At 43.3% G+C, this 27,951-nt stretch overlaps 1 pseudogene; it reads left to right on the top strand.

The window, feature by feature from the left end:
* The first annotated feature begins 3,858 nt into the window (after nucleotides 1-3,858).
* On the top strand, nucleotides 3,859-6,173 carry LOC125286154 (annotated as a pseudogene).
* The last annotated feature ends 21,778 nt before the right edge of the window (nucleotides 6,174-27,951 follow it).

Raw genomic sequence — 27,951 nt, 5'->3', positions numbered from 1 at the left:
TTACCACCATATTAGTTCTGATACCAAATAAAGCAAACTTCATAAATAGGCCTGATAGGCCTGCACCCATTGCGAACATATTTTATTATTAGTCTTAAAATTTCCATAACATAAAATCATCGTTGAGCCACAACATCATCAACATACTGTACTATAGTTTGACTTGTACTGTGCTGCGCTGATTTCTAAAGACTGCTGCACAGTGGCGGTGACTAGCGTCCGACCAACCTTACTAAAGTGTGACTTACAGAAGATATACTTAGCATACGAACGTGTCGGGAATCGTGCCATAACGTTAAGAAAGAGGTTAAGGAATAGGTTAAGAACTACTCTGGTAGATGACGTGAAAAAAAAACTAGTTGCCGGAAAGCATCCCTGATGATCATACCTCCCTCCCTCCCCCTAAAAAAAATAACTCTTCGGATCTAAACGATTCACACAAGTCACCCAAACTGACGTGAAAAAAGCAGGAGGTGCCGAAAAGCACCGTGTTTACATCCCTGTGTTGTTGGCCATTATAGCATTCAATCTGCTCAATGTACTCCTCTCCACCACAGTTTTCAGTGGGTAACACTGAGCCAGCTTTACTGACAAACTTGTCACCGCCTAGCATCCTTGGTGGTCAACCTGCCCTCCCAGCGCACTGCTGCATAAAAAAGAACAGAAAGTTGTTGTAGACTCTATACACAATGTGATTGGCCCAGGTAGTTGCTAGACTACCTGGCTGCGCTGGTTTCACTGCAAACTACGCGCAGCCAATGGGCGTATGAAACGTGCCGTAAATAGCATTACGGCACAGTGTTCATGGGAAATGTAGGAAGTACTGCCAGGGGGATAAATGACAGAGAACAGAGCCTTATGTATCATGCATGTAATGCCTCATGCAACACTCGCCAAAATCAATTTTAACCCACATTTAGCGGGTGTTAATTTAAAGCCTTATGCAACACCAGCCAAGAACCCTGACCACCACTCAGTTCAAATTCTGCTGGGTGGCCACCACCTGCGTTGGTGTGAGTGCTGCCACACTGTACCAAGACCCCAAAACTTTATGTGCCTGGCGCATGCGCCCAGCACGGGGGCGCAAGAGTGGTGGAGGCTTCCATGCCCACTAAGCCGATCACCTTTGTGTGTGCCAAATGGCGAGGTCAGCCGCCTAAGGCAATAATGTGAACCTGCCCTTCCAGAGTCAGACTTGCAGTCTGTGCTCTGAGGAACTGCGGTCCCTGGAAGCAGCCCGGTGGCATGCTAAACACAAACACCCTGGAAGGGGATTTTGTGGCCCGCTGCTCTAGGTGCAAGAGCGGTTGGGATACTTATTAAGGGGTAAGATGCCCACTTACTAGTCTGTCGCGAGGTCATGGGGGACCTTGCAGTGGGCGCAACACCCTCCCCAAACAGGGCTGCCACTGGCGAGCTTTTCTCGACCCCAGTGAGGTGGAGGACCTGGCATAGCATGGCCTTCTTGGTCTGCGAAACGAGCTTCAAGTACTGAGGCTGTACTTGCCAGGACTCTGGGTAGACACAGACTCTTGTTAACACTTGGTTAGATTTCATTTTTTGCAGTGTAGACACAGACTCTTGTCCTCGTCTTGTTGCTCCCCAGGAAAACGAAGCAGCACATTGTGGCAATGAGGAGTGCCCTTGTGTGTCACAGAGGTGTTAATAGTGGCATGGGACCCGTCTGGTGATGAGCTTTGCCTGCTGTTCAACAGCTGGTTGACTGTTGGGTACGTCCCCAACGCCATCAAATCTGCTAGAACAGTACTACTGCCCAAGTCATCTGACCCTGCCGCAGTATCAGACCCGGGGAACTGGAGACCAGTTATGATTGGCTCCATATTGCTCCGCCTCTATTCTAAGCTTCTACACGGACGGCTTAAAGAGGCGTGTCTGATCAACACGAGACAGAGGGGCTTTATAAGTGCTCCCGGGTGCTCAGAGAACCTCCACATTCTCCAGAGCCTGGTGAAGAGTTTCAACCGTGAGAGGAAGACACTAGCGGTATTGTTCATTGATGTAGCGAAAGCCTTTGATACCGTAGCGCATGAACATCTCTTTGAGGTGTTGCATCACCGGGGCCTAGATGTGCATATGGTGGAGGCCCTGCGACAGTCCTACGCAGGTACGACAACCCGTATTTCGCTACAGGGGCAACTCTCTGAGCCCATCGCCACGACACGGGGCGTTCGCCAGGGCGACCCGTTGTCACCTCTGCTCTTCAACCTGGCAATTGACCCCCTGATCGGTGCCCTGGAGACGGTCGGACGTGGGGTGGAAATCGCTAACGTGAGTCTGACTTCGCTTGCGTTTGCTGATGACCTAGTCATCTTCAGTGACTCGTGGGACAACATGGCCCACAACCTACAGATCCTTCAATTGTTCTGTGAGTTGACTGGTCTTAAGGTGCAGCCCAAGAAATGCCAAGGATTCCTGATGACTCCAGGCCACAGGAGATCCGCAATGCGGGTTAATGAGTGTAAGCCATGGCCTGTGGGAGGCGACCAATTGACCATGGTGTCGGTTAGAAGTACTGCAAAGTACTTGGGAGTAGAATTGGGACCCGGCAAAGGCATTGTGAAACCTAGGATGAGAGCCAAGATTTCTGAGTGGCTGCAGCGAGTGGGGGCGGCCCCACTTGAGCCGTCTCAGAAGGTCTGGCTCTTAATGCGATTCGTTCTTCCTAGGCTCACCTACCCGCTCGACCACTGCAATTTTGGGAATGTGCTACTGGCAGAGATGGATCGTTTGATCCGGGTGAGCGTCAAGCAATGGTTGGGTCTGCCGCAGTCCACCTGCAATGGGCTACTATACTCAAGGTGTAGAGATGGTGGCCTAGGTTTACAGAAGTTGGCCGTGACAATCCCTACTGCACAGTGTAAACGAATACTTGGGCTTTTGCAGTCAGAGGACCCTGTCACAAGACAAACGGAATTGATCAGCTATAAAGGGTTCATAGACCAATGGTCAGCTGCAGGTGGACACAGGATGGAGGCCCCCATTCTGTGGCAGTACCCCGACCCGACTGATGACTCTACCAGTGGTGAATCCATTTCGAACACCACCCCTCCAACAGCAACTAAGATCCAATGGAGGGCTCCCTGCGACTAGCGGGAAGATGAGGTCAGGAATTGGACGGTGCAGGAGGTTCAAGGTGCTGGCATTTCCGGCTTCAGGGGATCCAGGGAAGCAAATACATGGTTGCAGCCTGCGGGTAAGCCACGTAAGTTGTTTGGGAGTGCACTCCAGCTTCGCGCCCAGGTATACCCTACTCGTGAGTTCTTTACGACGGGGCTAGGGAAAAGCAACGCCACCTGCCGAGCCCGTCACGCACGACTGGAATCCTGTTCTCATATACTTGGGATATGCTGCTCTGTACAACTGGGTGCGGGACCGACTCGCCAAGCTGGGGGCAGACCTTGGCTGGCGGGTACACTCGGAAAGGTCTTTTAGCCTATCCTCCGGACGGGCGATGAGACCTGACCTTGTGTTCTGCAAAGGAGGTACTGCCCTGGTAGTTGATGTGACAGTGAGGTATGAGGTCAGGGACGATTCGCTGTCGGTCACCAGTCGGGCCAAAGCGAATAAGTATATCTCGGCCGCCCAGGCAGTGCGGACTGACCTGGATGTGCGCAACGTAGTCACATTTGGCTTCGTGATTGGAGCAAGGGGTCGATAGTTGTCTGCCAACTATAAACTCCTAAAAAGACTTGGGTGCGGAAAAGCTCGGTGCAGGGCAGTGGCGACAAGGCTGTGTGAGGGGACACTCCGGAGATCCTTCGGGATGCTGGGGGCGTTTTATCGCAACGCAGGTCCCACCAGCCCTAACTCTGGCCAAGACTCCCCGGTATAGCCCCTATGGGGTTACAGGGAGATGAAACGGAAGGACAAGCGGACAAGCCAAGGTAACTCCCTGATGATTCTGTGGCCTCCCGGGGTTGGGGCGTGGCTGGTGGTTGGGTGGTCAGTAAATCAGTTCTTGTTCATGCCGTCCGACGACCAAAGCTGTCTCAACATCCCATCATGAGGGGGGATGGCTGGCCTGCACTGACATGTTGGTGCGGATTGGCTGTTCCTTCTCTCGAGATAGATGTTGTTGTAGCCTACAGTGGGCAGTGCTTCGACTTGGCCAGCTTCCCTCAGTCCGTGCGCGGGATCACGCGACTTTTAATATGTATTTTTCCAGTGGCGCTGCAACAACCCAAACAACCGGCAGATGTCTCAAGTGAGCAGGGTGTCTCGTAAAAAGAAATGGAGCCTGGAAAACCCTACACAGACTTCACTACAGACTTTAGCAGACTGGTTTAGAAATAATTTAATAGCCAGAAATATGCCTGCCCTGCCCTAATAAAAAAATATTTGATTAACTGCGAGTGCATCCCGTTTGCAGCCGTAGAAGAAATGCAGGACAAATTAAACATTCTAGTTTTCTCCGAGTGCAACGATGATGGACATCATTTGGACAAAATATAGAGCATATTAACCTCCGTTGCTCAGCCAAATGCCTTCCTGTTACGTCCTGTTATCACAGAGTTACAGGCGATAAATGATTTTTGATGGTCACGAGTTTACTTCATTAGCGTTTATTTTTTTTTTTTTATTAAAGAGTGTTTTTCATTTAAAGGCTTGACTTCATGCTTATTTAGTAGAGCATTTAGTGCTCCCCCCAGACGTTCACATTGCATGTTTGTTTGTAATGGATGCAACCGCGAGATACGCTTGTCATAGGCGCCGATACCGTGGATGCTCCGTCGCTCGAGCCCCCACGTGTACCAGCTTACAGTCCCGGCTAAATTTACATTAATTTAAAATCAAACATCACAGTTAATGTTAAATTCAGCTTCTCTCATAATGTGATTGGATATGTTGCTGTCAATCCCCTACTCCATATAACCACCAGAGCATCTCTCGTATGAAAATTCCTGACACTTCCCACCTGAAGAATTAACGCAAGGCTTTGTCGGGTCTTCAGCCCCGAATGTTTAAAATGTATATAGCCCTGAATATCATTTTAAAAGTAGTCTGTCTTATTGTTTTGTGACACAGCTAAACACTGGTACCTCATAGAACGTCTATAACATGGCCTAGGTGGTCGCAACTCACAAAAGTTAAGCAGATAGAAAGAAGTGCACTGACGACTGTGAAGTGCAACCACTTGTTTCAGCCTGGACAACATGTTACCTGGGTGTTGCCTACGTTATTAATTGATGGTAGCCTACAATAGTTACTTGTATTGCGTAACATATTAGTTGGCTCAAAGAGTAGGGAATCAGGCTGGAGAGAGTCACGCGTGTGTTACTTTTTGCGGGATCGAATCCAGTTTAATGCTAGTTTTCAAAACATAACAGAGCCTGGTGAAGAGTTGCAACAGAGAAAGGAGAACACTACATGGGTTGGACTTTTTTTTTATTTGGAAGTCAATAACATGGTCTGACATTGGTGGCATGTTTTTGCAGGTTTCTGAGACAGATAGTGGAAGCCCTGCAGTTCTGTGAATCCCGGGGGATTGTTCACAGGGACATAAAAGATGAGAATGTACTTGTGGACACCCGCACTGGAAACATCAAAATCGTTGACTTTGGATCTGGTGCTCTCATCAAAGAAAGTGAATACATAGATTTTGAAGGTATATTAAACTTCAAAACATCAGCAACCGCATGTCAGATCTCACTTGAGCATAAAAGACACAACTAGCACTGCATTGCTAACAAATGTACCTTCATTTGCTCTTTTGTTGCAGGTACAAGAGTCTACAGCCCTCCTGAGTGGATCCTGCACCAGAGCTACATGCCAGGCCTCTCACTGTGTGGTCACTTGAGTACTCCTCTTTGACATGGTCTGTGGCGACATCCCTTTTGAAAGGGACAGAGATTGTGCAGATCTCAGTTTCACTAAACGCATCTCAAAAGTCTTCTTGGCCTGGAGTGCTGTAAGGAATATAAAAAACATTCCTGCTGCCACATGATGTACTAACCCTGTCTGTCATTTGCATGACTCTAACCCGAAGTTCCCCTCTTGCTTTTCCAGAGTGCCAGCCATTAATTCTATGGTGCCTATCATATAGCCCAGAAGACAGACCAAGTTTAAAAGACATCTTGCTGCATCCTTGGATGGAGACCTCTGAGGATATTGTAGATTTGTCAGAGGAACAAAACATCACACCAAGCCTCTAATTTCTGGATAACTTTGGGCGGTCAGAGAAACATCACATGTCCAGCTTCTCATTTTGTTCTCACTGACTGTTACTTCTGTGATTGTTCTGTTTCAATAAGGCACAGTCATCGGCTAGTCCAAGCTGTTTATGCCTTGAATGAATAACCAATATTTGGGCCTAGCACAATGTGGAGGGTTATCTTAGATGCTACTTTACTTTGTAGTAATTTCAAACAATTGTGGAAATCAGAAGATTCTTTATTTATTACACTGCATGAAAAGTGTGATTTTCGTCAGTATGCGGCACTGTAGATTGTAGTGGAAGCTCAGTTTAATGGCTGGTCGCGGCAGTTTTCAAGCAAAGCCGAAAACGGCCATGAATTGGCCTCCTCCTAATTCTAGGGGAGGCTTTAACATGTAAATGAAAATGCTGTGAGCTATGCAAATGCAAATCAGGGTAGCAGGGGAAGTGAACTGTGCATGCTGGCATGACTGTGACCTTTGGTCTTGCTTAAACAGTGGACGTGTTAACCACACAACTCCCAGCAATACGCTCAACAGGCAGAAATAATGCTGGGTATGACATGTCTTTTCCCTGCAAGCTCCAAATAATGTAACCTGACTTAAAACAGTCGATAGATTCAAGTTTAGATTCAGATTTTCCCTTCACACCAACACAATGAGAATTTCAGAGGCAAATATATAAATGATTGTTTTTATCACTATCTTCATTCAACAAAAATATCTGCAGAACTGCATATATTTTTTGTTGAATGGAAATATCTTAGCCTATCTATTTATATAAGAGCAAGGCACTTAACCCCAAGTTGCTCCGGGGACAATGTAATCCCTTGTAATATAGTTGACATATGTAAGTCGCTTTGGCTAAAAATGCATCAGCCAAATGTAATGTAATATATATATTTCCCTGGTAGTAGACTATTTACACAGTCCAAAACATTCTCAGTCTATACACCACAGCAGAGAGAACTTCACTTCAACCGTTACGCCCTCACGCCAGCAGGGGAGACACTTCCTCTCACCAGAACAGCCGATAGGATAAACAACAGTCAGTGTGCGGTAGCAAATTCAGAACAGAAAGGCTAGCCAGGGTACCCCCAGAATTGTCAGACCTAAATTTAAGACTTTTTAAGACCTTTTTAATACCATTTCAGATGAAATTTAATACCTAAATCGCACCCATTCGGATAGAATAAATAATATTAAAGGTAAGATTAAACCTCAAATAATTACTATTTACAAGTGTTTGAACATGCCAACATGAACATGACAGCAGTGCAGTGGCAACGCAAAAATTTGTCGCGGTAGTAACGTGAATGAGGCTACGTTTATACGGTGATGATGAAAAGAGAAGACGCTGAAGTGGCGTCTCGTCTTTTTTATTCGCGTTTAGACGAGCATTCTCAGGGGAAATCTTTGTTTATATGAAGACGCAAGAGTATGTGATATTCGATTGGATATGCATTCCAGACCGCTAGGTGGTGGTGTGATAGAACCCCGGTACGTCACACGCAGTCATTCTAATTTGACAGTTTAGCCAGAGAGGTAATCAAGGATCTTTGGTTTAGCCGCTTAGGCGGAGACGCAACCCGGTCGCGTCTTCAAAACTCTACACTCTGGAAGGAGTCTTCAGATTTTGCATCTTCAAGCCCCGATGGCGAGGTCTCCGTGTAAACGAAAGGCACTTATGATAAAATATTTTGTCGTCTTCCTTCGCAATCGTTCTCGTATAAACGGCCCCTGAATGTCCTGCTTCATGGAAAAATTTACACGGAATAGAACCTAGTTGATTTCAGGGATTAAAGTGAAAAAAAAAAAACTTTTTTCAGGCCATAAGTCATACATTGTTCATATCTACCTATAGAGATAGCACCCCTTTTGCGGTCGCGACCTATTGGTTTTTAATTAAAAGATGCAAACAGCAAAGTGAAGCACCAAATAAACACCAAAACGAGGCTACAGGGTACTCTTAAGTTACTATATAATTAATGCCACCTACAGGTGAATGCATAGAACATAACAATCCTATGGTTTATGTACCCTGTAGCCTCGTTTTAGCCGCCATGTGAATAAGGCGAATTGAGAGTGTTCTTGATTGAGATTGAGTTTTCCTGATGAACAAAACAATATTTCAATACCATCCTGGACCATTGCTGATTAGCCATTGCTGTTCTTTTCTACTGCAGTAATATTGTAGCAAGGCTTTAACTTACACTCTTATTTAATTACTTCAGGCCAAAAGTATTTAAAGGGGAGATTTTTTTTCTTGTTAATATGCAATTCAACACCAAGTAAAATCTATAAAATCAAAGTTTGCAAGACTTCACATTTCCTCATCAAAGTAACAAATCAGAACAGTCTAGATATTGTTCATATTTCCATTTGTTGCCTCATCCGCATTTAATGAAAACATGGTAATTTTGAGTTTTACAGACAACTCAGTTTTCCAATGAGCAGCAATACTGTGTGTGCTCATGCAACAGGTCTGCGCATCTGATAACGACAATCTGGAGAGGGCGCTTTTGTCTTCAGCAACAGATTGTATAAGCTTGACAAGAGGTTGCGATATGGTGAGGGACAGGTCGTGTTGCGCTATGAAAGAACATGCGTAGCCTACTTTAGCGCAAAACGGTCAGCATAGATAAACGTACACAAATCATGACGCTAATATGCGAGGTTCTGGTAGGCCTACTGGTTATGGTTTTGTGCTATACATTAATAATAGCAAAGTTTTAAGTTGACTATTTTAATTGCATGGTTATTTTTTGTCAGCATACGCTCACAACCTACTGTCGTAAGAGGCCTAAGCAAAATAGGCTACAAGGCTGTCTGCGTCATAAAAGACTGACCCCCCTTACTCAACATAAAATAATAATGTCGCGAACTGTTCACGCTCTGAAGTGAACACGCTCAGTCAAAACCTTCCGTCACAAATTGTGAAAAACATTGTTGTACATGTCATAACAGACGGGAGGCATAGGCTACGGTTTATATTGGGTCACTTTACACATAATGTTAGTTCCATTGATTAAAAACTGTAACAATAATAGTACATCGGGTGGCATAGCAGGCTATCTGTTCAAGTCATAGGTGACACCCAAAATGAATGACCTCCCCTGACAAGAGTTTGCGATAGTAAGAAATTGTCTACATTGATGCATGGAAAGAACACTGGCTCCGAGTTCGCACATAGAGCTCACAATAGCATATCCAAAAAAGTTAAACGGATTGGGCAACCTCATCAGCTGTCTCGATTTTGCCACTATAATCCAACTTTTAGTATGTCCCCCAGACGTGTTCTTTTTTTTTAAGCAACTGCCCCAGGCCAATGAGACAAGCGTGTAGCTACAACATAAACAAAGCGAAACTCATGGCTGACGTATCTTCTTGAGCGATCTCTGATTGAGACACAGAAAGTTCTCAAGAACACTCACATTCATTCATCGGACCTAATATTTGTAGTTTTAAAAAAAGGAAAAGAAAAGGTGATAGACCCCCCCTCCTATTTTTTTTTCTCACCGGATCTGCATCGATCTCAAATATGAAATTTCTAAAATCAAATTGATTTGAAAATCCGTGACGACGGAGAACTTTAATCCTTGTGATTTACGCTCACGGAGGATATTAGACTAAATCTACTGATCATTTGAAAAATTAAGACCTCCGTGAAAAAATTCCAGAAAAAATTCAATACTTTTTAAGGCCTTAATTTAGGAAAATGAAATTTAATACTTTTAAGACTCCGCGGGTACCCTGGCTAGCCTTTAGTTTGATTAGGCTACTACTTCACGTTACTTGGCTGTATGTGGATGTGAATCATAAACAACGCGCCCGTGATAGTCGGTGCTCATTCCTTCTAGAAGAGGGGACCTTTAAACAAGCACTTCCTTTTGCTTGGAAGAATGGTGAGCGTTGGATCTAGTGCCAGATGAGTGGTTACTTGTCTCGCCAGGAAAATGGACATCTGCTGTCGGGAAATCAGAGCCGTGGTAGCCAGCCGTAGTGTTGCACGGTGTATCGATACTAAAAAGGTATCACGATGCCTTCACGCAAAAAACGATACGATTTCCAACGTTTTTAGAATCGATACTTTATTCAAATTAATGTTCTGTGTCTGCATGAACTGCTGCTATCACTGCTCCTTGCACGCATCTAGGCAAGTGGGCGTGTCAAGCAGGCAGCTCTGAGTGAGTGCGCAGCCAACGTCAACATACAGTAGTTCTTTGCCGACCGTCCTCGGCCTTTTGGAGAAAACAAAAGGTGAAGTGAAATCTGCAACTATTTCGGATACATCGCGAATAGTGAAGTCAAACCATCAGGTACACAGAGGCCCGAACTTGGCTAAACACCTCGCAGACATATCCCAACATTTTTGTTCAAAGAACGACAGGTTAACGAATATGCTATAGAAAACACGACTACATGGTTAGTGGCAAGTTTTTCTCTTCTGTTTTAGTCTAGCCTAAGTGAAACGAGTATGGTTCTCTGGGATAAAGCGAACCTTCCTTCATCAATTAATTTTGACGAGACATAACAAGCTGTAATCATAGGGTGCTACCGTGATGAAAGCGCAATGTTCACGCGAGAATAACGTTACCATAACTTGTAAAAAATCTATTTCATGTTCGGTCAGTACTACTGGTAATATTTGTCATGGCATGTAGACAATGCAATGCAATTTGTTCAATAAGTATTATCCAGATGTAGGATAGGATACCCGAAATGCGCTAATTAAAGCCCACAACATATAATACTACCAAAACGTGTTGAGTCCTAATAATAATAGCGGCTTATTGTTACGTGGTAGCAAATCATGTTATTAAACGAAATAGACATAGGCTAATGTAGGAATGCACACAGACATATTGCAACAGGTAATGCTGTAGGCCAATCTGACAAAGACCTGAGTGGTTGGAACGTCGTACTTGTACACTGGGCGCAAAGAAGACTATTCTCACATTTTCCCTTTGCAACTGTCAAAGAAATCCCATTAACACGGGAAGGCCAAGGGAAGCCTATACTGTACATCAGATGGCCTAAAGATTAGGCCCCTCTGCATAGCATTCAGTGATTTGCATGCAGTAATTTCAACACTGATCTCGACCTTGATCTAGCCTAGTTTGGCTATTTAAAGCTACTTTATTGGCAAAACACAACACAATGTAAATGAACTATAACAAAAAATAAAGGACTTAATCACACAAAGTAGGCCTACTATTTTACTGACTACAAAAATAATAATAATGTAGGAAGTTTAGAACCCAGAATTGACCTGCACACTACAAAAGTGCACCGAATTCAACACAAATGACTCAATACACTTGGAGGAGGTATGAGTCCTTTCTTTTCCAGATATCTTAGGATTTCGCCCGTAGTATCGTTTCAGTATCGAAATCGTGATATTTATGGCAGGTATCGTGATCGAAGTCATAATTTTGGTATCGTGACAACACTAGCCAGTCGTAGCCTACCAGAGTTCACTCGGAGACACGTAGGCGCTACTGGAGCAATGGTAAGATTTAAAGAATAGACTATGCTTTCATTCTGCTGTAGGCTATAAGGAACTAGATAGGCAACGTTAATAGATACCGATCTTAACTGTAGCCTACATTTTGTTTTCACAGACTAACTTTGCCTCTTAATCAGTCCCTCCAGGATTTCGCAAGGATTTTTTGAGATTGTTGCGATCTAAAATTCCTGATTTCCGACAACTTTTCTAAAAAATTGCGATGGAAGTTGCGGTGTTCTTAGCTGTTTTTTTTGAAGAAAATGTGAGAGGAAGTGAAAATTGCAAAAATAGTTGCCATTTTTTTTTATTATTATTTTTTAATCGAGGGTAATTAAGGTTAGTAAGACCAAAATTACACGGATCATCTTGATGCTTATTAAAAAGGATAAGTAAAGGTAAATAAGGGTTACAGAAAATCAAAGTAGGCCTACTTTATTTGTGTAAATACATCGACTGGGGTAATTCACAAAGCAGTGTAACCATTTGTAGAACTGTCCAAAAAAGACAGCCCCCTAAAGAGATGGCATAATGTCATATGTTTCAATACATTCATATATGTTGTAATTCATATTAAGTTCATATCTTTTTAATAATTCATATTCTGTGACTTGCATAATTACTAATAGCCAACTAAGTATCTAGTAATTTTATATTGATTTAAACTATTTGACTACACTTTTCTTTAATGTTATTACATTGGTGGTGTGTAAGTCTAATTGACTGCCTGCCACTTTAAGGACGTGAGAGTAGCGTAATAACATATCTAAGTGGATTGGAACACTGTGTTCGGCTACGACTGGAAAAAACTTTTTGCATAGTGCATTACGATATGTGGATAGAATTCGGGATGTTTTCTATGTCATTAGTTAAAATAAATGTTAAAAAATAACTCGTATGAAATCATTCTTGGATCAAGAAGAGCTAAATGTCTTACAATGTTATTAATTTCATTTTGGTAGCACTGCACTACACAAACTGACCCACAAGGAAACATCTCCAGGTGTAAAAGGACATCTCCAGGATGGGTTTTGTAGCCTACTATCAGTAAACCAAGTTTAATTAACTTAAAGGTTGAGATGACAGATGCAAGTAAAAAGATAATTAACGTTAGCCTTCTATTTATTGTCATCAAAACTGCAGAGGAGTATTATAGTCTTGGTGTTTGCAGAAGTGAGTGTGGCATCTGAGTCAATATTTTGGCGCCGAGGGCTGTTGTGGTAGGTGAAATTTCATGGGAAACCATGATGATTGGTCAAATTTGCGAAAAAGTTGCAGTGTTTGGACAAAATTGCGAGGTCGCCCAGAATTCACAAGGATTTGCTGAATTTGCGTTAATTGTTGCGATCGCAACATTGCGAATTCCTGGAGGGACTGCTTAATGGGGCCGTGACCTCCTCTTTGCTCGGAGCTGTCTGCAAGTCATTCAAGCAATTCGGTAAACTCCAGGTTGCTGTCCATAGAGGACCGGTTGGCGAAGACGGGTGCACGATCCCAAGCTTGCGGTAAGAATATGTTCGATGACTGCTAGCTAAGCTAAAAGTAGCCTACCCTAGCCTAAAACCAAAGCTAAGAGTAGCCTTGCAAAAGAACAAGTGAGCAGAACCAGTGTAAGTTGCTTTATTAAAGTGTATTTTTTTATTTTTTGAGTCGATCGAGAAGAAAGAGGGTAACTTTTTTTTTGGTGACTATTTTCCAGGTGCATTGATAGATGTGTCGTGTCCATACGCAGTGCATCGCACAGTACTGATTGTCTTTATTAATTGTTTTAACAGCTGCTGGAATCGAGACAGAGTGTGACTTTGGACTTTCGCCACCTTAGACCTGATGTCTGATGAAGACGGCGTTGTTGGCTGGATGTCTGAATGGATTGTACAATCGCCGTCCTTTCGTAGCCGGAGGTCTCTGAACTCTGTGCCATGCTGCAGTCGGTTTAGAGGCTCTCAAGTACAGAGCCACGCACCATGGCGTCTGCAAAACGGGCCTGCCTCAGAAAGAACCGCCAGTTACAGCCCTGAGGCGGCCAGTTCACGGAGTTGTAGCTTTTGGGCTGCTCGTGAGCTACCCATATGTTGTGTGGGCAGATCCTTGCTTTGCACATGTGTGTTTGCTTAATAAAGCTCTTTCTTTGCATAAACGTGTTCCTGGCAAATGTTCCTTTCCTCTATAAATTCATTCATGTCCTTGATGGTAATAATAGTGTAGCATAGGATAACAATGACATAAATATACAGCATAACATATAATATGAATATATATATACATTATTATTTTATTATTATTGGGGTTTAGATTTATTATGAGCCAGGGTGACCAATAGTGACAGATCTGCCAACCAATCACGAGTGATTTTTCTTGTTTGAAAGTTGTGGTTTCATCCAATACTGAGTAAGGAAATTCAAGCCTGGCCTGGCCAGGTGTGGTTTTGCTGCCAAATAACGAGTGATTTTTCTTGTTTGAAAGTAGTGGTTTTATCCAATACTGAGTAAGGATATTCAAGCCAGGCCTGGCACAGTTTCGCTGCATTCATATGCTAATTAGAGCCAATAACACTCTGCGAGCTCTCCACATACGTCATAGTACAGTTCCAACAATTTGTGGCACAGACAAACGCAACATTCTCGGGTTGCAAATTGTCGGCAACTGCCGAAAATGAGGGAGATCTCCGGGCGTTTACGGCGACGAAAATCACACTTTTCATGCAGTGCTAGCGGTAGTGTTCATAGATGTTGACAAAGCCTTCGACACGGTGGCGTATGAGCTTCTCCAGTGCTAGAGTTAACCCAGTCCAACTCCAGTCATCTTCAGTTTCACTCATGACCCTTCCCCCCTACCACCGTCCGCTAACGCTGGCAATGTCCGAGGGGAACTGGCGTGGCAGGTGCAGATGACATGACTACAGCTGATCCATGCATGTTGGAATTTGATAGGATACAGGAACTGCAGAGATAAATTGAAAATGAGGATTGGTAATGTCGGAATAGCGGTACTAAAAAAAATCGGAGTAGGGGCATGTCTAAATAGAGGCATGTCGTAATAGAGGGTCGTCGTAATAAAGAGTGAACCCCGCTGCCATGCGGGTCAACGATTGTGTGCCATGGCCCAAGCGACCTTGGTGTCAGTAACTAGGATCCATCAAAGACATTGTCAAATCTGACCTAAGGAGCCGGGTCGGTGAGTGGTTGCAAAGAGTAGGGGAGGCCCCACTAGAGCTAGGGGGTGTCACGATATCAACATTTCAGAATACGATTATCATGACAAAATACATCACGATAACGATATTATCGCGATATCAATAGCAATCATTATTAAACAAAGCAATCACTTAAAGTAGGCCTAGATTATATATTAATTTTATTCAAATTTTTTTCTCTCTTCAAAAACATACCATTCATGCCTACAACTCCCACTTTATCTCATAAAACAAAATGCCCAAACCAGGTCAACAACATTAAAATGCTATTTTCGACTGATAAGACACATTTTAAAATTGAACTAAATCACTGTATTTATGAATACCTGTAGTTTTTGTTTCTAGACATAATTCTAATTGCAGGTAGGCTATCTGAAATTGCATTTTCAGGAGACTCGCCATAACTTATGATGTTAGCTATTGCATGTTAAAATGGCATGTCATGGTTGCACACACTGCCAGTTCATGGACAAATGCAAGTAGCCTACGTTACCTCCTGTCAAAGCAGCTTAATTAGCGATAACATGTGCCGTGATAAGCAAACTTTTAGCATGATCTTCAAATTCATTTGTATGCTATAGGCTATGTGCATCATGCGAATGAAAGATGGAAAACGTGTCAGTAGTTCGGAACACACGGCGAGACAAAAGAAAAGTTCACATTAAGCAACTTTGCATAACATTTCCAAAAGGCCAGTTAGCATGTTAGCCAGCTTTTTGTTGCTTCCTCAGTCATTGTATATTTTAGCATATAGGTAAAGCTGCCGAAGCTGAACATTATCCAAAACTTCATTTCTCAGACAAGTGTCAATTTGGGAGCTTCCACTCCTTCCTTCTCAAATGCATTGAAAAGGCTGCTTGCACAATTTCACAAATAATCACAGGGACCGAAACATACCTAACATGCCAACTTGTTCAGGGTTTATCACGTATTTTAACTTTGCCCCCGCTGTCTTGCCGTTTTAATATTTTCCTGTAGAATATCCTATATTTTAATACTCTCATAACATTAACCCTGCCATCGGGCCTGTCTCTGTGTTGCCCTGTTGCTACCCCCTTGCCCTTCCAGCGAATCAGATGTCTTAAAATCATTGTTTTGCTTGCTTGAAGGCAAACTTAGAGTGATTAAACTATTTAAGTTAGAGGCGTGGTTGTTGTGAGACCACGATTCATAGGTGCTTGCATAGTGTTCGGCCGTACGTGCGCACCTGCCTACCATCAGGCTACTCAGCTACGAGTAGAGAGAATTTCCCCAATTTGTATATTCACTCCTAGTTGGTCTACCATAACTTACTAACTCTGCACTAAATGTGTTTGTTCAACTTTATGAAGCAAAATTATGCACTATAGGCTACTTTGAACGTAACACATTTTTGTTTGCGCAGAAGAGAGAATGACAGCAAATTAATATACTGGTAGGCTGTTACTGCCTTAATGGGGAGGAATGTTGCCATTTTCCCGTATTTTGGGTGAGAACCCGGAAAATCTCCCTTATTTTTCAATGTTCAATGTTGACAGCTATGGAACAAAAGAGAACGTAGTATGGCGCTAGAAATGACAATCGCTCTGGAATCTTAGTGCCTAGATGCCCCTCAGTCTCCACTGAGTCTCTACGAGAGCCACAGCTTTATTTTACTCTCTAGGCTACTTTGCAGGAAAGGCAAGGCAAGGCAGATTTATTTATATCTGCAGGCAAGGCAAGGCAGATTTATTTATATAGCACATTTTTGTACCAGGGCAATTCAAAGTGCTTCACACAGAAAAAAAAATAAAAATGGGAAAGTGCATTTATACTCTAAAAATGTACATTAAAAAAAAATAGTAGTTTTAAATGTATATTTCAATAAAAGCTAAGGCGAGACAAAAATGTTTAATAATAAGACCATAAAATCCATAAAAAAAAAACATTAAATCCCTAAAACCAGAAAAGTGTTTGCATAGACGAGGGAGGGGAGAGCTCTAAGGAATGTTGGGATGGAAAGGCCTAGGCATAGGCGGGGAGAAGAGGTCGTCTTTAGCCTACTTTTAAAACAGCTTGTTGTTGGAGCAGTTTTTGTGTTCTCAGGTAAGCAGTTCCAAGCTTTAGCGGCATATGAGCTAAAAGCAGCTTCTCCATGTTTAGTTCTGGTAGTGGGTAGGACCAAGAAAGAAGGAAATGAGGGGTAAACGTTGTGTGTAGAGGGGTGCCCGAAGTGTGAAGACTGAGACTGAGAGCTACATGGAAAAATATGCACCAAACAAGCCACTTTGAAATTTTGCTGTTTTCATGAATACAAAAGTTGGGTGACCCTCCCCCTCAACAAAGAATAAAAAGACATGACCCTCCCCTATTTTCTTCCGGTGGTCCATTCAGCTAGCTGTTGAATGTGTAAAAATGTTGTCAAGTGACGGAAAAACCAAATGAGTCAGTCCATGTTGTCAAGTGATGGAAAAACCAAAACTGACAAAAGACGAAGTTGCACATCTGCCAAAAAACATGGGATAGTGGACCTGGCCACAACTGCAGAGAATACAAATGGCATGCTTAATTGTTACGGTTATGAGGGGGTCCTCGGAAAATGTTCTCCCCCAAAAAGGGTCCTTGGAACCAAAAACATTGAGAACCCCTAATCTAGACATATCCCACCCCTTCCTCGGCAAAAAATGTTGACATGTGAATACATTGAGCCAATCATATGGTGTGTTGTGAAGACATTGTGCCAATCATGTGTTGTGAACTTGCCACTGGAGTTTGGTGTCGTGAAGCCTTGCGCACGCACATTTCTGCTGAATAGGATGCCCAATGAGGGTCCAAAAAGCGTTGCAATATGGCCGCCGAGTGGAGGGACTTGCCTAAAAAGACGCAGACTAAACGCCAATCAGATTATTTCGCGTTCATGTAAACAGTTCGGTTGAAATCTTTATTTAGATTAATTTAAAAAACAGAGAAAAAATATCTGGCCAAGGCACTCCTTAATTAAAATGTCTTTAATCACATTGACATGTCCTAAATGGACCAGTTAAAAAAGCCCACGTGTAGCGGCATAAGACCTTTCAGGGCATAGTTAAAACAGGAAGTGAATTTATCAAGGAGAAGGACAGGTGCTAACAATCAGTCCTGAAGGTCTTCAACTAGCTTAATTGCTGGGCCCGCCGCTCACACAGTTCCAAGCTCTAGATAATTGGCAATTACAAGACATAAACCACAATGAGGAAGATACATATATATTTCAATACATATACATAGATGCACATGTACATACACACATACAAAGTAGGTCTAACGGTTCCCGCACAGTTGCGTTCCGTCAACGAATGCCAGTGGGTGTTCCTGACGGTAGCTAAGGTAATTGCTTGAAGTATAACCATAACTTGATTGGCTGGTGCCTTCTGTTGTTCGTCGGTGCAGCAAAAGTTGAACTTTTCGATGCAAGCAACAGGAGCAACGCGACGGACCCACAATTCAGTTGGGCAACGGATGACGTAAGCCCATGTAAAGTGAACGGGATGTCTCCAGCATTGCACCGTACGCTGTGTGTGAGAGCCGTCAGGTGGTCAATTACAACTGATACAACAGTGTAAACCTAAGCAGTGTTATAGAAAAGGTGCAGAATCTATTTCTTCATTTAAGCCTAAGTATTTAGCACTTTGAGTCCCTTTTCTGGTTTGTTTTGGATGAACTAGAGTGGTGGACACCGAAATTTTGACGATTGGTCCTGTCTCGACCTTTCTGATTAGTTTTGAATCGCCTTTGACTACTCAGACTGGCTGCCAACAGGCATACTGTAGCCTAGGCTACTCAAACGTGTCCTAAAACAACCCGTAACGTTCGTTTTCAAAACTGTGCAACTCACCTAGTGGTTAGTGGTGTTCGTTCCTTTAAAGTTTCCTTTAAAGTTCCAAATCCAAAAGGTTTCTCGTTGTAATAATTTTAATCTGTCACCCCCACGAATTGATGTTTTTTACCATTTTAATGCCTTGAATTATTAAACTTGAGGGGTCACTGTGGTGTACATCTTTCTAGTGTTTGGCCATGGGGTAATCATCATCATTATTCACCCTAATTTCATATTTGTGTTCATAAAAGCGCTCTTTTAGTTTTCTTTTAGTTCTGTCCACATAAAAACATCCACATGAGCATTTTAGGCGATACAACACATATTCAGAATTGCAATTGATGAGCCCATTGGTCTTATATTCTTTCTGGGTTCTCAGATCATAAAACTCTGAATGACGCCTTCACAGTGTTTGCATGAACCCCACTTATAGGTTCCCCTTAGCTCTTTCTGTAGCCATGTTTTGTGTTTAGTTCCTGGCAAGTAGCTCCTTACGAGCTTGTCCTTTATGGATGGTGCCTTCTTAAACACAGTGATAGGTGGCTCTGCAAAAAGAAGAAGTGGATCACTGAAATCCCAATTGGATGTAATTATTTGTCTCATTTTTGAGACAGAGATACTATATTGAGTAACAAACCATGGTCTAAAGTGGGTCTTAGCTCTGACAGTTTTTTTTCTTATTCTTCTTTAAAAGGTCAGAACGAGTGGCTTATGTCTCTTTAAAATGTCAGAACAAGTGGCTTATTCTTCTTTAAAAGGTCAGAACAAAGTGGCTTATTCTTCTTTAAAAGGTCTTGTAATTCTTCTTTAAAAGCCAATTATCTAGAGAACAGTGGCTTATGTCTCTTTAAAAGAAACAAGTGTGAAAAGGTCAGAACAAGTGGCTTATTCTTTTCAAAAGGTCAGAGAACGGGCCTTCTTTAAAATGTCAGAGCAATGTCTTGTAATTGCCAATTTCTAGAGCAACTGTGAGAGGCAGGCCCAGAATTAAGCAATTTTCTGTCCTTTTTTCCTTGATAAATTCACTTCCTGTTTTGGGTAACTATACCCTGAAAGGTCTTATGCTGCTACTCGTGGGCTCTTTTAGCTGGTACATTTAGAAGAGGCAAATTTCTCTGTTTTTTGACAGTCTGTTGTTACCTTGAACCAAAGAGCACCCGAACCCTCTAAAAAAAAAAATCTGTGAATTAAGAGCACGCCATAATCTTCAAATTAGATTAATTCCAATCGGATTGAAATAAAAACGTCCATGGACAATCCCGAAAATGGCAACAACAGCAACAAATAATTTCCTCTCTCTTTTAAACTGTATTGCAATTGCAAACAAATGAAAAGAGTTTACACCAACATAAATGCAACTGCTACTTTGAATGCATCCATGATCACCATAGCCAAATGAAAATGTAGGCTAAACATAGGTTGCACTTTTGAAGAGCTCTAGCGCATAGGCCTACTGTGACGTTGGCTGCCTAAAACTCCGTTTTCTGTCAGTTTACATGCAAACATCCAACCAAAGTTTTCCAAAATCTCCACTCTGGCCAGAGTTTAGAAAGAATAGTTTTCAGAGGCTTTTCTCTGTTTGCGTGTAAACGAAGGGCACAAACGAAGGAAAAGGTCAGTTTGTCAAAAATAACCATGCTCGTGTAAACAGGCAGGACGTTGAGGTTGTGCGCTAGTTTGAGCCAAATTAGCAAGTTTTTCCTGACTGGGGAAAAGCTTGTTTTCTTTTTTCAATTGGCAAGTGGTTCCATGATAGCCTGGCTCTGCCTTCCTACGTACTTCTGCTCAATTTTCCCTTCAGTGCGTTGTCTGGGTTTGCGGTATATTTGTGGGTTTTCTCCTGCAAAAACCTGCAGGACCAATTAGCTAATAGAGGGAGTGGCTGAGAACGATGACGTTGAGGTCGTGCACTAGTTTGAGCCAGACATGCATCACGACCAAACGTTATCGATTTGTTATGGCAGATCCAGAGTGGCTCTGGGCAGATCCAATAGTTTTAAACTTCAACAGAGTACTCGCCTTCAAGGAAGTTAACGCTTGACAATGGAAAGTGGCCAGAGACTCTGTACATTTTGAAATGTACGAGAGTCTAGTAGGACCAGGCTAGTTCCATGACCCATTATGCTGCAAATTAGTCTAAAAAACAGAAGGCTAGTTATTGCCTGCTGTAGTTGTGGTTCTTGGCCCTTGGACTGTTCACTTGTAGGTTGTCAGGGTGTAGCGTGCACTGATGTGCACCGAGGCTGCTTGTTGTCGAGTGGTATTTCTTTAACCTACATATTCTGCAGATCACCACATCTTTAGCCCACTTGTTATTTTTCCGTTTTCAGACTTGTTAAATGGTCATGAGTGGTGATCTCCGTGAGTATCGCTTTCTGCCATTTCTGGATTGAGCGTTAGACGTGACAAAAGCATTTAGTTTCAACAGCTTCCATAAAGTTAGACAACACAAAAAAATACTTCCCCAAAAAACACATTTGAATAGTAAATTAGATTCGATTAGTATAGATTTTTTCAATATTATATTGATATTTGACTACCAAAATTAATTTAACAGCCCAACCCCAGTGTAGAACTGTAGCTGCCTGACAGCTCGAGCTAGGTAGAACCAAAAGTTTTCGGGAGGTTTTTTTTATTTTGTTTTGACAGTACTATTCCTCGAAACAGAGATCTATGAAATATTGCCGGAATTCTCCTTTAAATGAATGAAACCTTTATTGCCCAAGGGGGAATTTGTCTTGCATTTGTGAGCCATAAGTTACACAGAGCTAGACAACACTTATACAGACTCACACATTGATACATAGAATGACACTTATACAGACTCACACATTGATACATAGAATGACAAACAAATCCAAAAAACATACAATATTAAAAAAGTGTGTATGCATGCATTAGGATGGTATCAACCTGTCTGAATTCAACCTATTTAACAACTGGATGCTCCTTGGCACAAAAGATGTAATAGCTTTGTTTTTGCATGTGGCATTCTATAGCCACATGTATATATAAATGGCTTATCCAGGCATTTTTTGGATTCAGCAAAATCATTTTACCTGAAAGTACTACATGATATTTTTGTTTGGTAAAATGAACAGCCACTTTAGTTTTTGAAGTTATTAACCAATATACCCACACAACACCAATCATATTTTGGTTTCTTGGAATCTTTGGAAAAGCACAGTACTGTTCAGGGGTGCGTTTTTAGAGAAGTTAGCAATGACGTTGCTCAACCACTGGTACGACGCAACTAGCGACCAAACAACGACGTTGTGACGCCTGTTACCACAACCCTGTGTCAAAATTCGCTACCTGCAACGTTCGAGCAATGTAGTGGATGATGCAGCTATCCATATAGTTGATGGAAATGTGTAATACTCCACCCTTAGAAATTCTCATGTCGACATTTTTTTATTTATTTATTTTATGTGATTAATGGTAGTGTTGCCAACAATTTCAAATGGAAAGTAGCTAAACCCAGCTCCAAAACTGGGGCCATGTGCTAATTTGCATATTGATTACCTCAACACCCCCCCCCCCCCCCCCAAACATTGATGGCCCTTTAATTCTACTTAACCCCTGTTTGCTTTTCTCCTACTCATATAGGCAACTTTAAGAGCATAATTTCAATATGCTTGAATATTAATTGATACACTTTACTTTCTGTATCTTGTCGCAGCCTACACGCAATGTACCCTTACTGCAATGGCTATATTTTGGATATATTTAGGCTACATAATATAGGCTTAAATGTCACTCGGACAGCCTACAGTCCTGCATCAACTTACATTGACAACATTGAAGGTACATAGCCTAAATGAATGCTAAGTTTTTCTAACATGCATGTTTGATTTTGAACTATCTGCTTTGCTTGTGAATGAAGTTGTAGCCTACTTTCCTTTGTTCAATGTTCAATGACGGCCAAAAGTCGCTAAATCGGCAACACTGATTAATGCTGACATAGATAGAGATAGATAGATAAATACTTTATTGATCCTCAAGGGGAAATTCAAGACATTGTCATCAGCAAAAACCTAAACCTATATTGCAAGTATATAAAACAATTTACTTAGGCTGACCAATATGTGTCATTATTTGTGTTAAATATCTATGTAAAATATACAGCCTACACGAATTTCAGGTATCGCAAGATTTATTGGCTGTCTTGTGGCTTAACAGCAGCAGAGTAGATAGGCCTACGAGACACAACAATAGGTTTTGACCATAAATATTTAAGTATATAGTTACTCTACATCAAGAGACCAAGGTACATGACATAAATCAAAAACAATTGAATCCACGTGTCACACTAGTTCACCTGCATGTAGCCAGAAACAAGAGGACAATCTCACTTCATAAGAAAATCGAACCTAGAACGCAGAGACAACAAGTCACCCACACCATTTATCACTGTGCTGATTTTAAAAGTCTGTTAAGATTATAATACTAGCCTATCAAAAAGCAAGTCAATACTCAAATTAACATAAATAGCAAGAATGAGCCCAGTAGGGGCGTGAGTCTCTTAAAGGTGCTCTAAGTGATGCTGGGTAACGTCACTTCTGTTGACTTTCAAACGAAACAGAGAGCTAGCTCGCTACTTCCTCCCCCTCATTCCCGGGCAATTGAAACTCTCCTAAACGTGCATTTCGTCAGTGATTTTTGTTGCTGTTTTTGGAGCCTGGGCTGTCCACAGGGATCTCATTTTTTTACAACGTATTTAGGACACAGACAGCTAGCGGTTGGTTAGGTGATGTTTGCAGTGACATAAAATGTTTTAGTCTAAAAAACGCATGACATCGCTTAGAGCACCTTTAATGAAATTTAAGCTATAGAATAGATCAATTATTGAGTCACAAGATGGAACATCCACTTCGTAATTTTGTGGTTAGGCAGTTGTGATTTTTGGTTAGGCGCTCCGGACACAAACTGGAACGACACAAGTGCAACTGCCCAGGGGCAGTAGTTAAAACGACCAAACTTTGCGGCCTTGTTTGCGATTGAAATTTCGAACTACCCTTTCTAGAAACACTAAATCCAAGAACAACAGAGCCAACTGTCAAGGTTGCGACGCAAGTTAGCCAACAACGCTTTCTAGAAACACGCCCCAGGACAGCTGTTCACCTCACTGACCAACTGCAGAGTGTTCAGGTGAGAAGCCAGAGAATGGTGTTCAATTCCAAAACAACGGGCTCTTTGCATGAAAGGATCTCGATGTGGCAGCTTTGTTTCCGGTGGAGCATTAACTGTGTTATAACAGCATTTCCTGTTATATTCTGCTCATAACATCTTCACTGTGACACTGAATATCTTGTTTGCCCAATAATAACAACTTTAACTTGCTTAAATCCTTCTTTATCGTAACATGCTGATTTACTAGGTGCAACACCTGACCGGGTCCGTGTAGACACTAATTACATTAACAATAGTGGCAGGTTTAAAGACACCTGGCTCCATCTTCCTCCAGCAAGGACTGCAGCCTTTCATTATAAATAGGTGCTTCTTCCACCTGCATTCATTTGAGTTTCTTGGGGCAGCCGCGGCCTACTGGTTAACGGGACCTTTACTGGTTAAACAAAAGGTTGAACAAGGCACCTAACCCCTCACTGCTCCCCGAGTGCCGCTGTTGATGCAGGCAGCTCACTGCACCGGGATTAGTGTGTGCTTCACCTCACTATGTGTGTACACTGTGTGCTGTGTGTGTTTCACTAATTCCCGGATTGGGATAAATGGAGAGACCAAATTTTCCTCACGGAATCAAAAAAGTACTTACTTGTATATATTATTATAAGTATATATATAATATATACATCCGTGATACATCATCTGTTTTGACCTGATGGCGGCGCTGCGTACACGCAGCGACCTCTCTCTGTCCCAACGTGCGGTTGTTTTGTTCGTTTAAAAGTGTTTGTCCGAAAGTTTTCGTGTTCGTCTCGTCTTACTACACGTCGTACTACAAGTACAGCAGGCAGTTTTTTTAATTGACATCTGCAAAAGCAAGTTTTGCAGCGTTCTGGACTTTGCAACAGAGGCGCTAAAGGAACTTCGGACTACTCCGGCCTGCAACAACACCGGACTCGCCTGCTACTCCTCCCGGAAAAAGCGTCCGGAAGCGGTGTCGCGAGGGAAGCAGAAGAGGGGCAAGCGGGGCGTCCGGGCCAGGCTAGCGGCTAGCCCAACTCGCCCAGCAATACCATCCATTCTCCTGGCAAATGTCACGATCACTGGACAACAAAATGGATCACATACGACTGCTGAGATCAACGAACCGGACAGTAAGTAACTGCTGTGTGCTCGTCTTCACTGAGACTTGGTTAAATGACAACATTCCGGACTCTGCTGTACAACTGGAGCAGTTAGCATGCTATCGAGCAGACAGGGCCATTGTAAAGGGAGGTAAATCACGAGGAGGAGGAATCTGTGTTTACATCCGTGGCCGAATGGTGCGGGACACTGTAGTAGTATGCAAACACTGCTCACCACTGGCAGAGTTTATGATCATAAAGTGCGTCCTTTTTACCTGCCAAGGGAAATTACTGCGATTCTGCTAGTCGCAGTATACATCCCCGCCTACCAACAACAACAGCGATAAAACGGCGGCTCTTAGTGAACTGTACCAGGCTGTCAGTGAACAACAGGCGGCACACCCAGGCGGTTTCACCATCTTCACTGGAGATTTTAACCATGCTGATCTCAAAACTGTACTTCCAAAGCTACACCAGCATGTTGATTTTTTCCAACAAGAGGAGATAACATCCTGGACCTGGTCTACACTGCACACAAAGGAGCATACAAAGCCACCCCCCTCCCACATTGGACTTTCAGACCATATCACTGTTATGCTAATGCCCGCATACAGACAAAGGGTAAAAAAGCGAACAAACGGTTTGTAAGCAGGTAAAAGTGTGGCCTGAGGGAGCCTCCGATGCTCTTCAAGACTGCTTTGACACAACAGACTGGGAAATGTTTAAGCAGGCAGCCACTTACAACAACCGGACAGACATAGAGGGAGTATACAGACACTGTAACCTCTTACATCACCAAGTGCATCGATGATGTGACCCACACAAAAGACATCATCACTCGGGCTAACTGGAAGCCATGGCTGACGGGGGATGTCCTCAGGCTGCTGAGGGCCAGAGACAAAGCCTACAGAGCTGGGGATGAAGCTGGCATGAAAACAGCGAGAGCCAACCTGTCCGTGGCATCAAGGAAGCAAAAAGGAATACACTCACAAGATAACCACCCACTTCAAAGACAGCAGGAACAGCACAAAGCCTATGGCAGGGCATTCAGGCCCTCACGGACTACAAGCCCGCCCACAGAGCTGTGAGAGCAACATCCCTCTGCTCAACAACCTGAACCGCTTCTTTGCTCGCTTTGAAGCACAAAACAGCACCTGCCCACAGAAGACCCATCCCCTCTACATGAGCAGCCCCTGTGCCTCTCTGCCGACAGCGTGAAGAGGACACTTGCTGCCATCAACACCAGTAAGGCAACAGGTCCAGACAACATCCCAGGTCGTGCGCTGAAGGACTGTGCAGGGGAGCTTAAGGATGTCTTCACAGACATCTTTAACACTTCCTGAAGCAAGCCATCGTCCCATCATGTTTCAAAGCTGCCACCATCATACCTGTGCGAAGAAAACTGCTCCATCCTGCTTCAATGACTACCGCCCTGTGGCACTGACACCCATCATCATGAAGTGCTTTGGCGGCTTGTCATAATCACATATCAAAGCCATTCTCCCCCCCACCCTGGACCCCTTCCAGTTTGCATACCCGAGCCAAGCGGTCTACAGAGGATGCAATCTGCTCTGCCCTCCACCCAGCCCTCACCCACCTGGAAAAAAAAGAGACTCATATGTGAGATTGCTGTTTATAGACTTCAGTTCTGCATTCAACACCATAATACCACAACAACTCATCTGCAAACTTGACAAACTGGGACTCAGTACCTACCTCTGCAACTGGCTACTGGACTTCCTCTGTCAGAGGCCCCAAGTAGTACGTGTTGGCAACAATACCTCAAGCAGCATCACACTGAGCACAGGGGCCCCCCCAAGGCTGCGTGCTCAGTCCGCTGCTCTTCACCCTGATGGCGCTTGACTGCACTGCAACCTACAGCAACAATCACATAGTGAAATTTGCTGGCGACACAACTCTGGTGGGTCTCATCACCAAGGGCGGCGAGACTCAATACAGGTTGGAGGTCGACCATCTGACCACGTGGTGCAGGGACAACAACCTCCTGCTGAGCGTCAGCAAGACCAAAGAGATTGTTGTTGACTTCGGAGAGGTCACACCCAACACCTGCCACTGACCATCGGCGGTGCTGTGGTGGAAGCGCGAGCAGCACCAAATTCCTGGGGGTGCACATCAGTGAAGACCTCTCCTGGACCACCAACACTGCATCACTGGCGAAGAGAGCTCAGCGCCGCCTGTACTTCCTCTGCGAAACTCAGGCGAGCAAGTGCTCCACCAGCCATCATGACCACATTCTACCGAGGCACCATCGAGCATCCTCTCCAGCTGTATCGCTGTGTGGGGCGGAAGCTGCACTGAATACAACAGGAAAGCCCTGCAGCGCATAGTGAACACAGCTGGAAGGATTATTGGTGCTTCACTCCCCTCCCTGAAGGACATTTACACCACCCACCTCACCCCGCCGGCGACCAAAATTGTGGTGATGCAAGTCACCCGCTCACAATCTGTTTGATCTACTGCCCTCTGGGAAGAGGTACAGAAGCCTGCGCTCCCGCACTACCAGACTCACCAACAGCTTCATACACCAAGCCCGTGGGATGCTGAACTCTCTCCTCCTCTCCCCCTCCACCCTCAGCTACATAACATCCTGGACATTGGACCCAAAATGGCCGCCTGCACTACTCCACTTGCACACTTGTACACTTTACAACTGGTGTTGTTGTCCTGAAACACAACACTTCTGCTGCTCTTACATAACTTGCACCACTATGCCACTTTCTTCTTACTTAGGTCAAACAGAACTACCCAAGCCTTTTATTGGCCTGGATTTGCACTAGTATTTTTATTGACTGTCTATGCACAATTTCAACCACATTTTGCTGCTCTTATTTTTTCATTATTATATGTGCCCTCTTATTTACTTATTTACTTACTTTTTTGTTTACTTGAATGTTATGTTTGTCTGTGGACCTAAATTGGTAAAATGTCTTGTCTTCACCGTGGGATAGTGAGAAACGTAATTTCGATCTCTTTGTATGTCTGGAACATGTGAAGA

Source organism: Alosa alosa, chromosome 21 (genome assembly GCF_017589495.1).
Source record: "Alosa alosa isolate M-15738 ecotype Scorff River chromosome 21, AALO_Geno_1.1, whole genome shotgun sequence".
In the NCBI taxonomy this organism is placed as follows: Eukaryota; Metazoa; Chordata; class Actinopteri; order Clupeiformes; family Clupeidae; genus Alosa; species Alosa alosa.
Note: the sequence above shows the minus strand (reverse complement) of the source record. Positions and strands in the feature narration are given on the sequence as shown.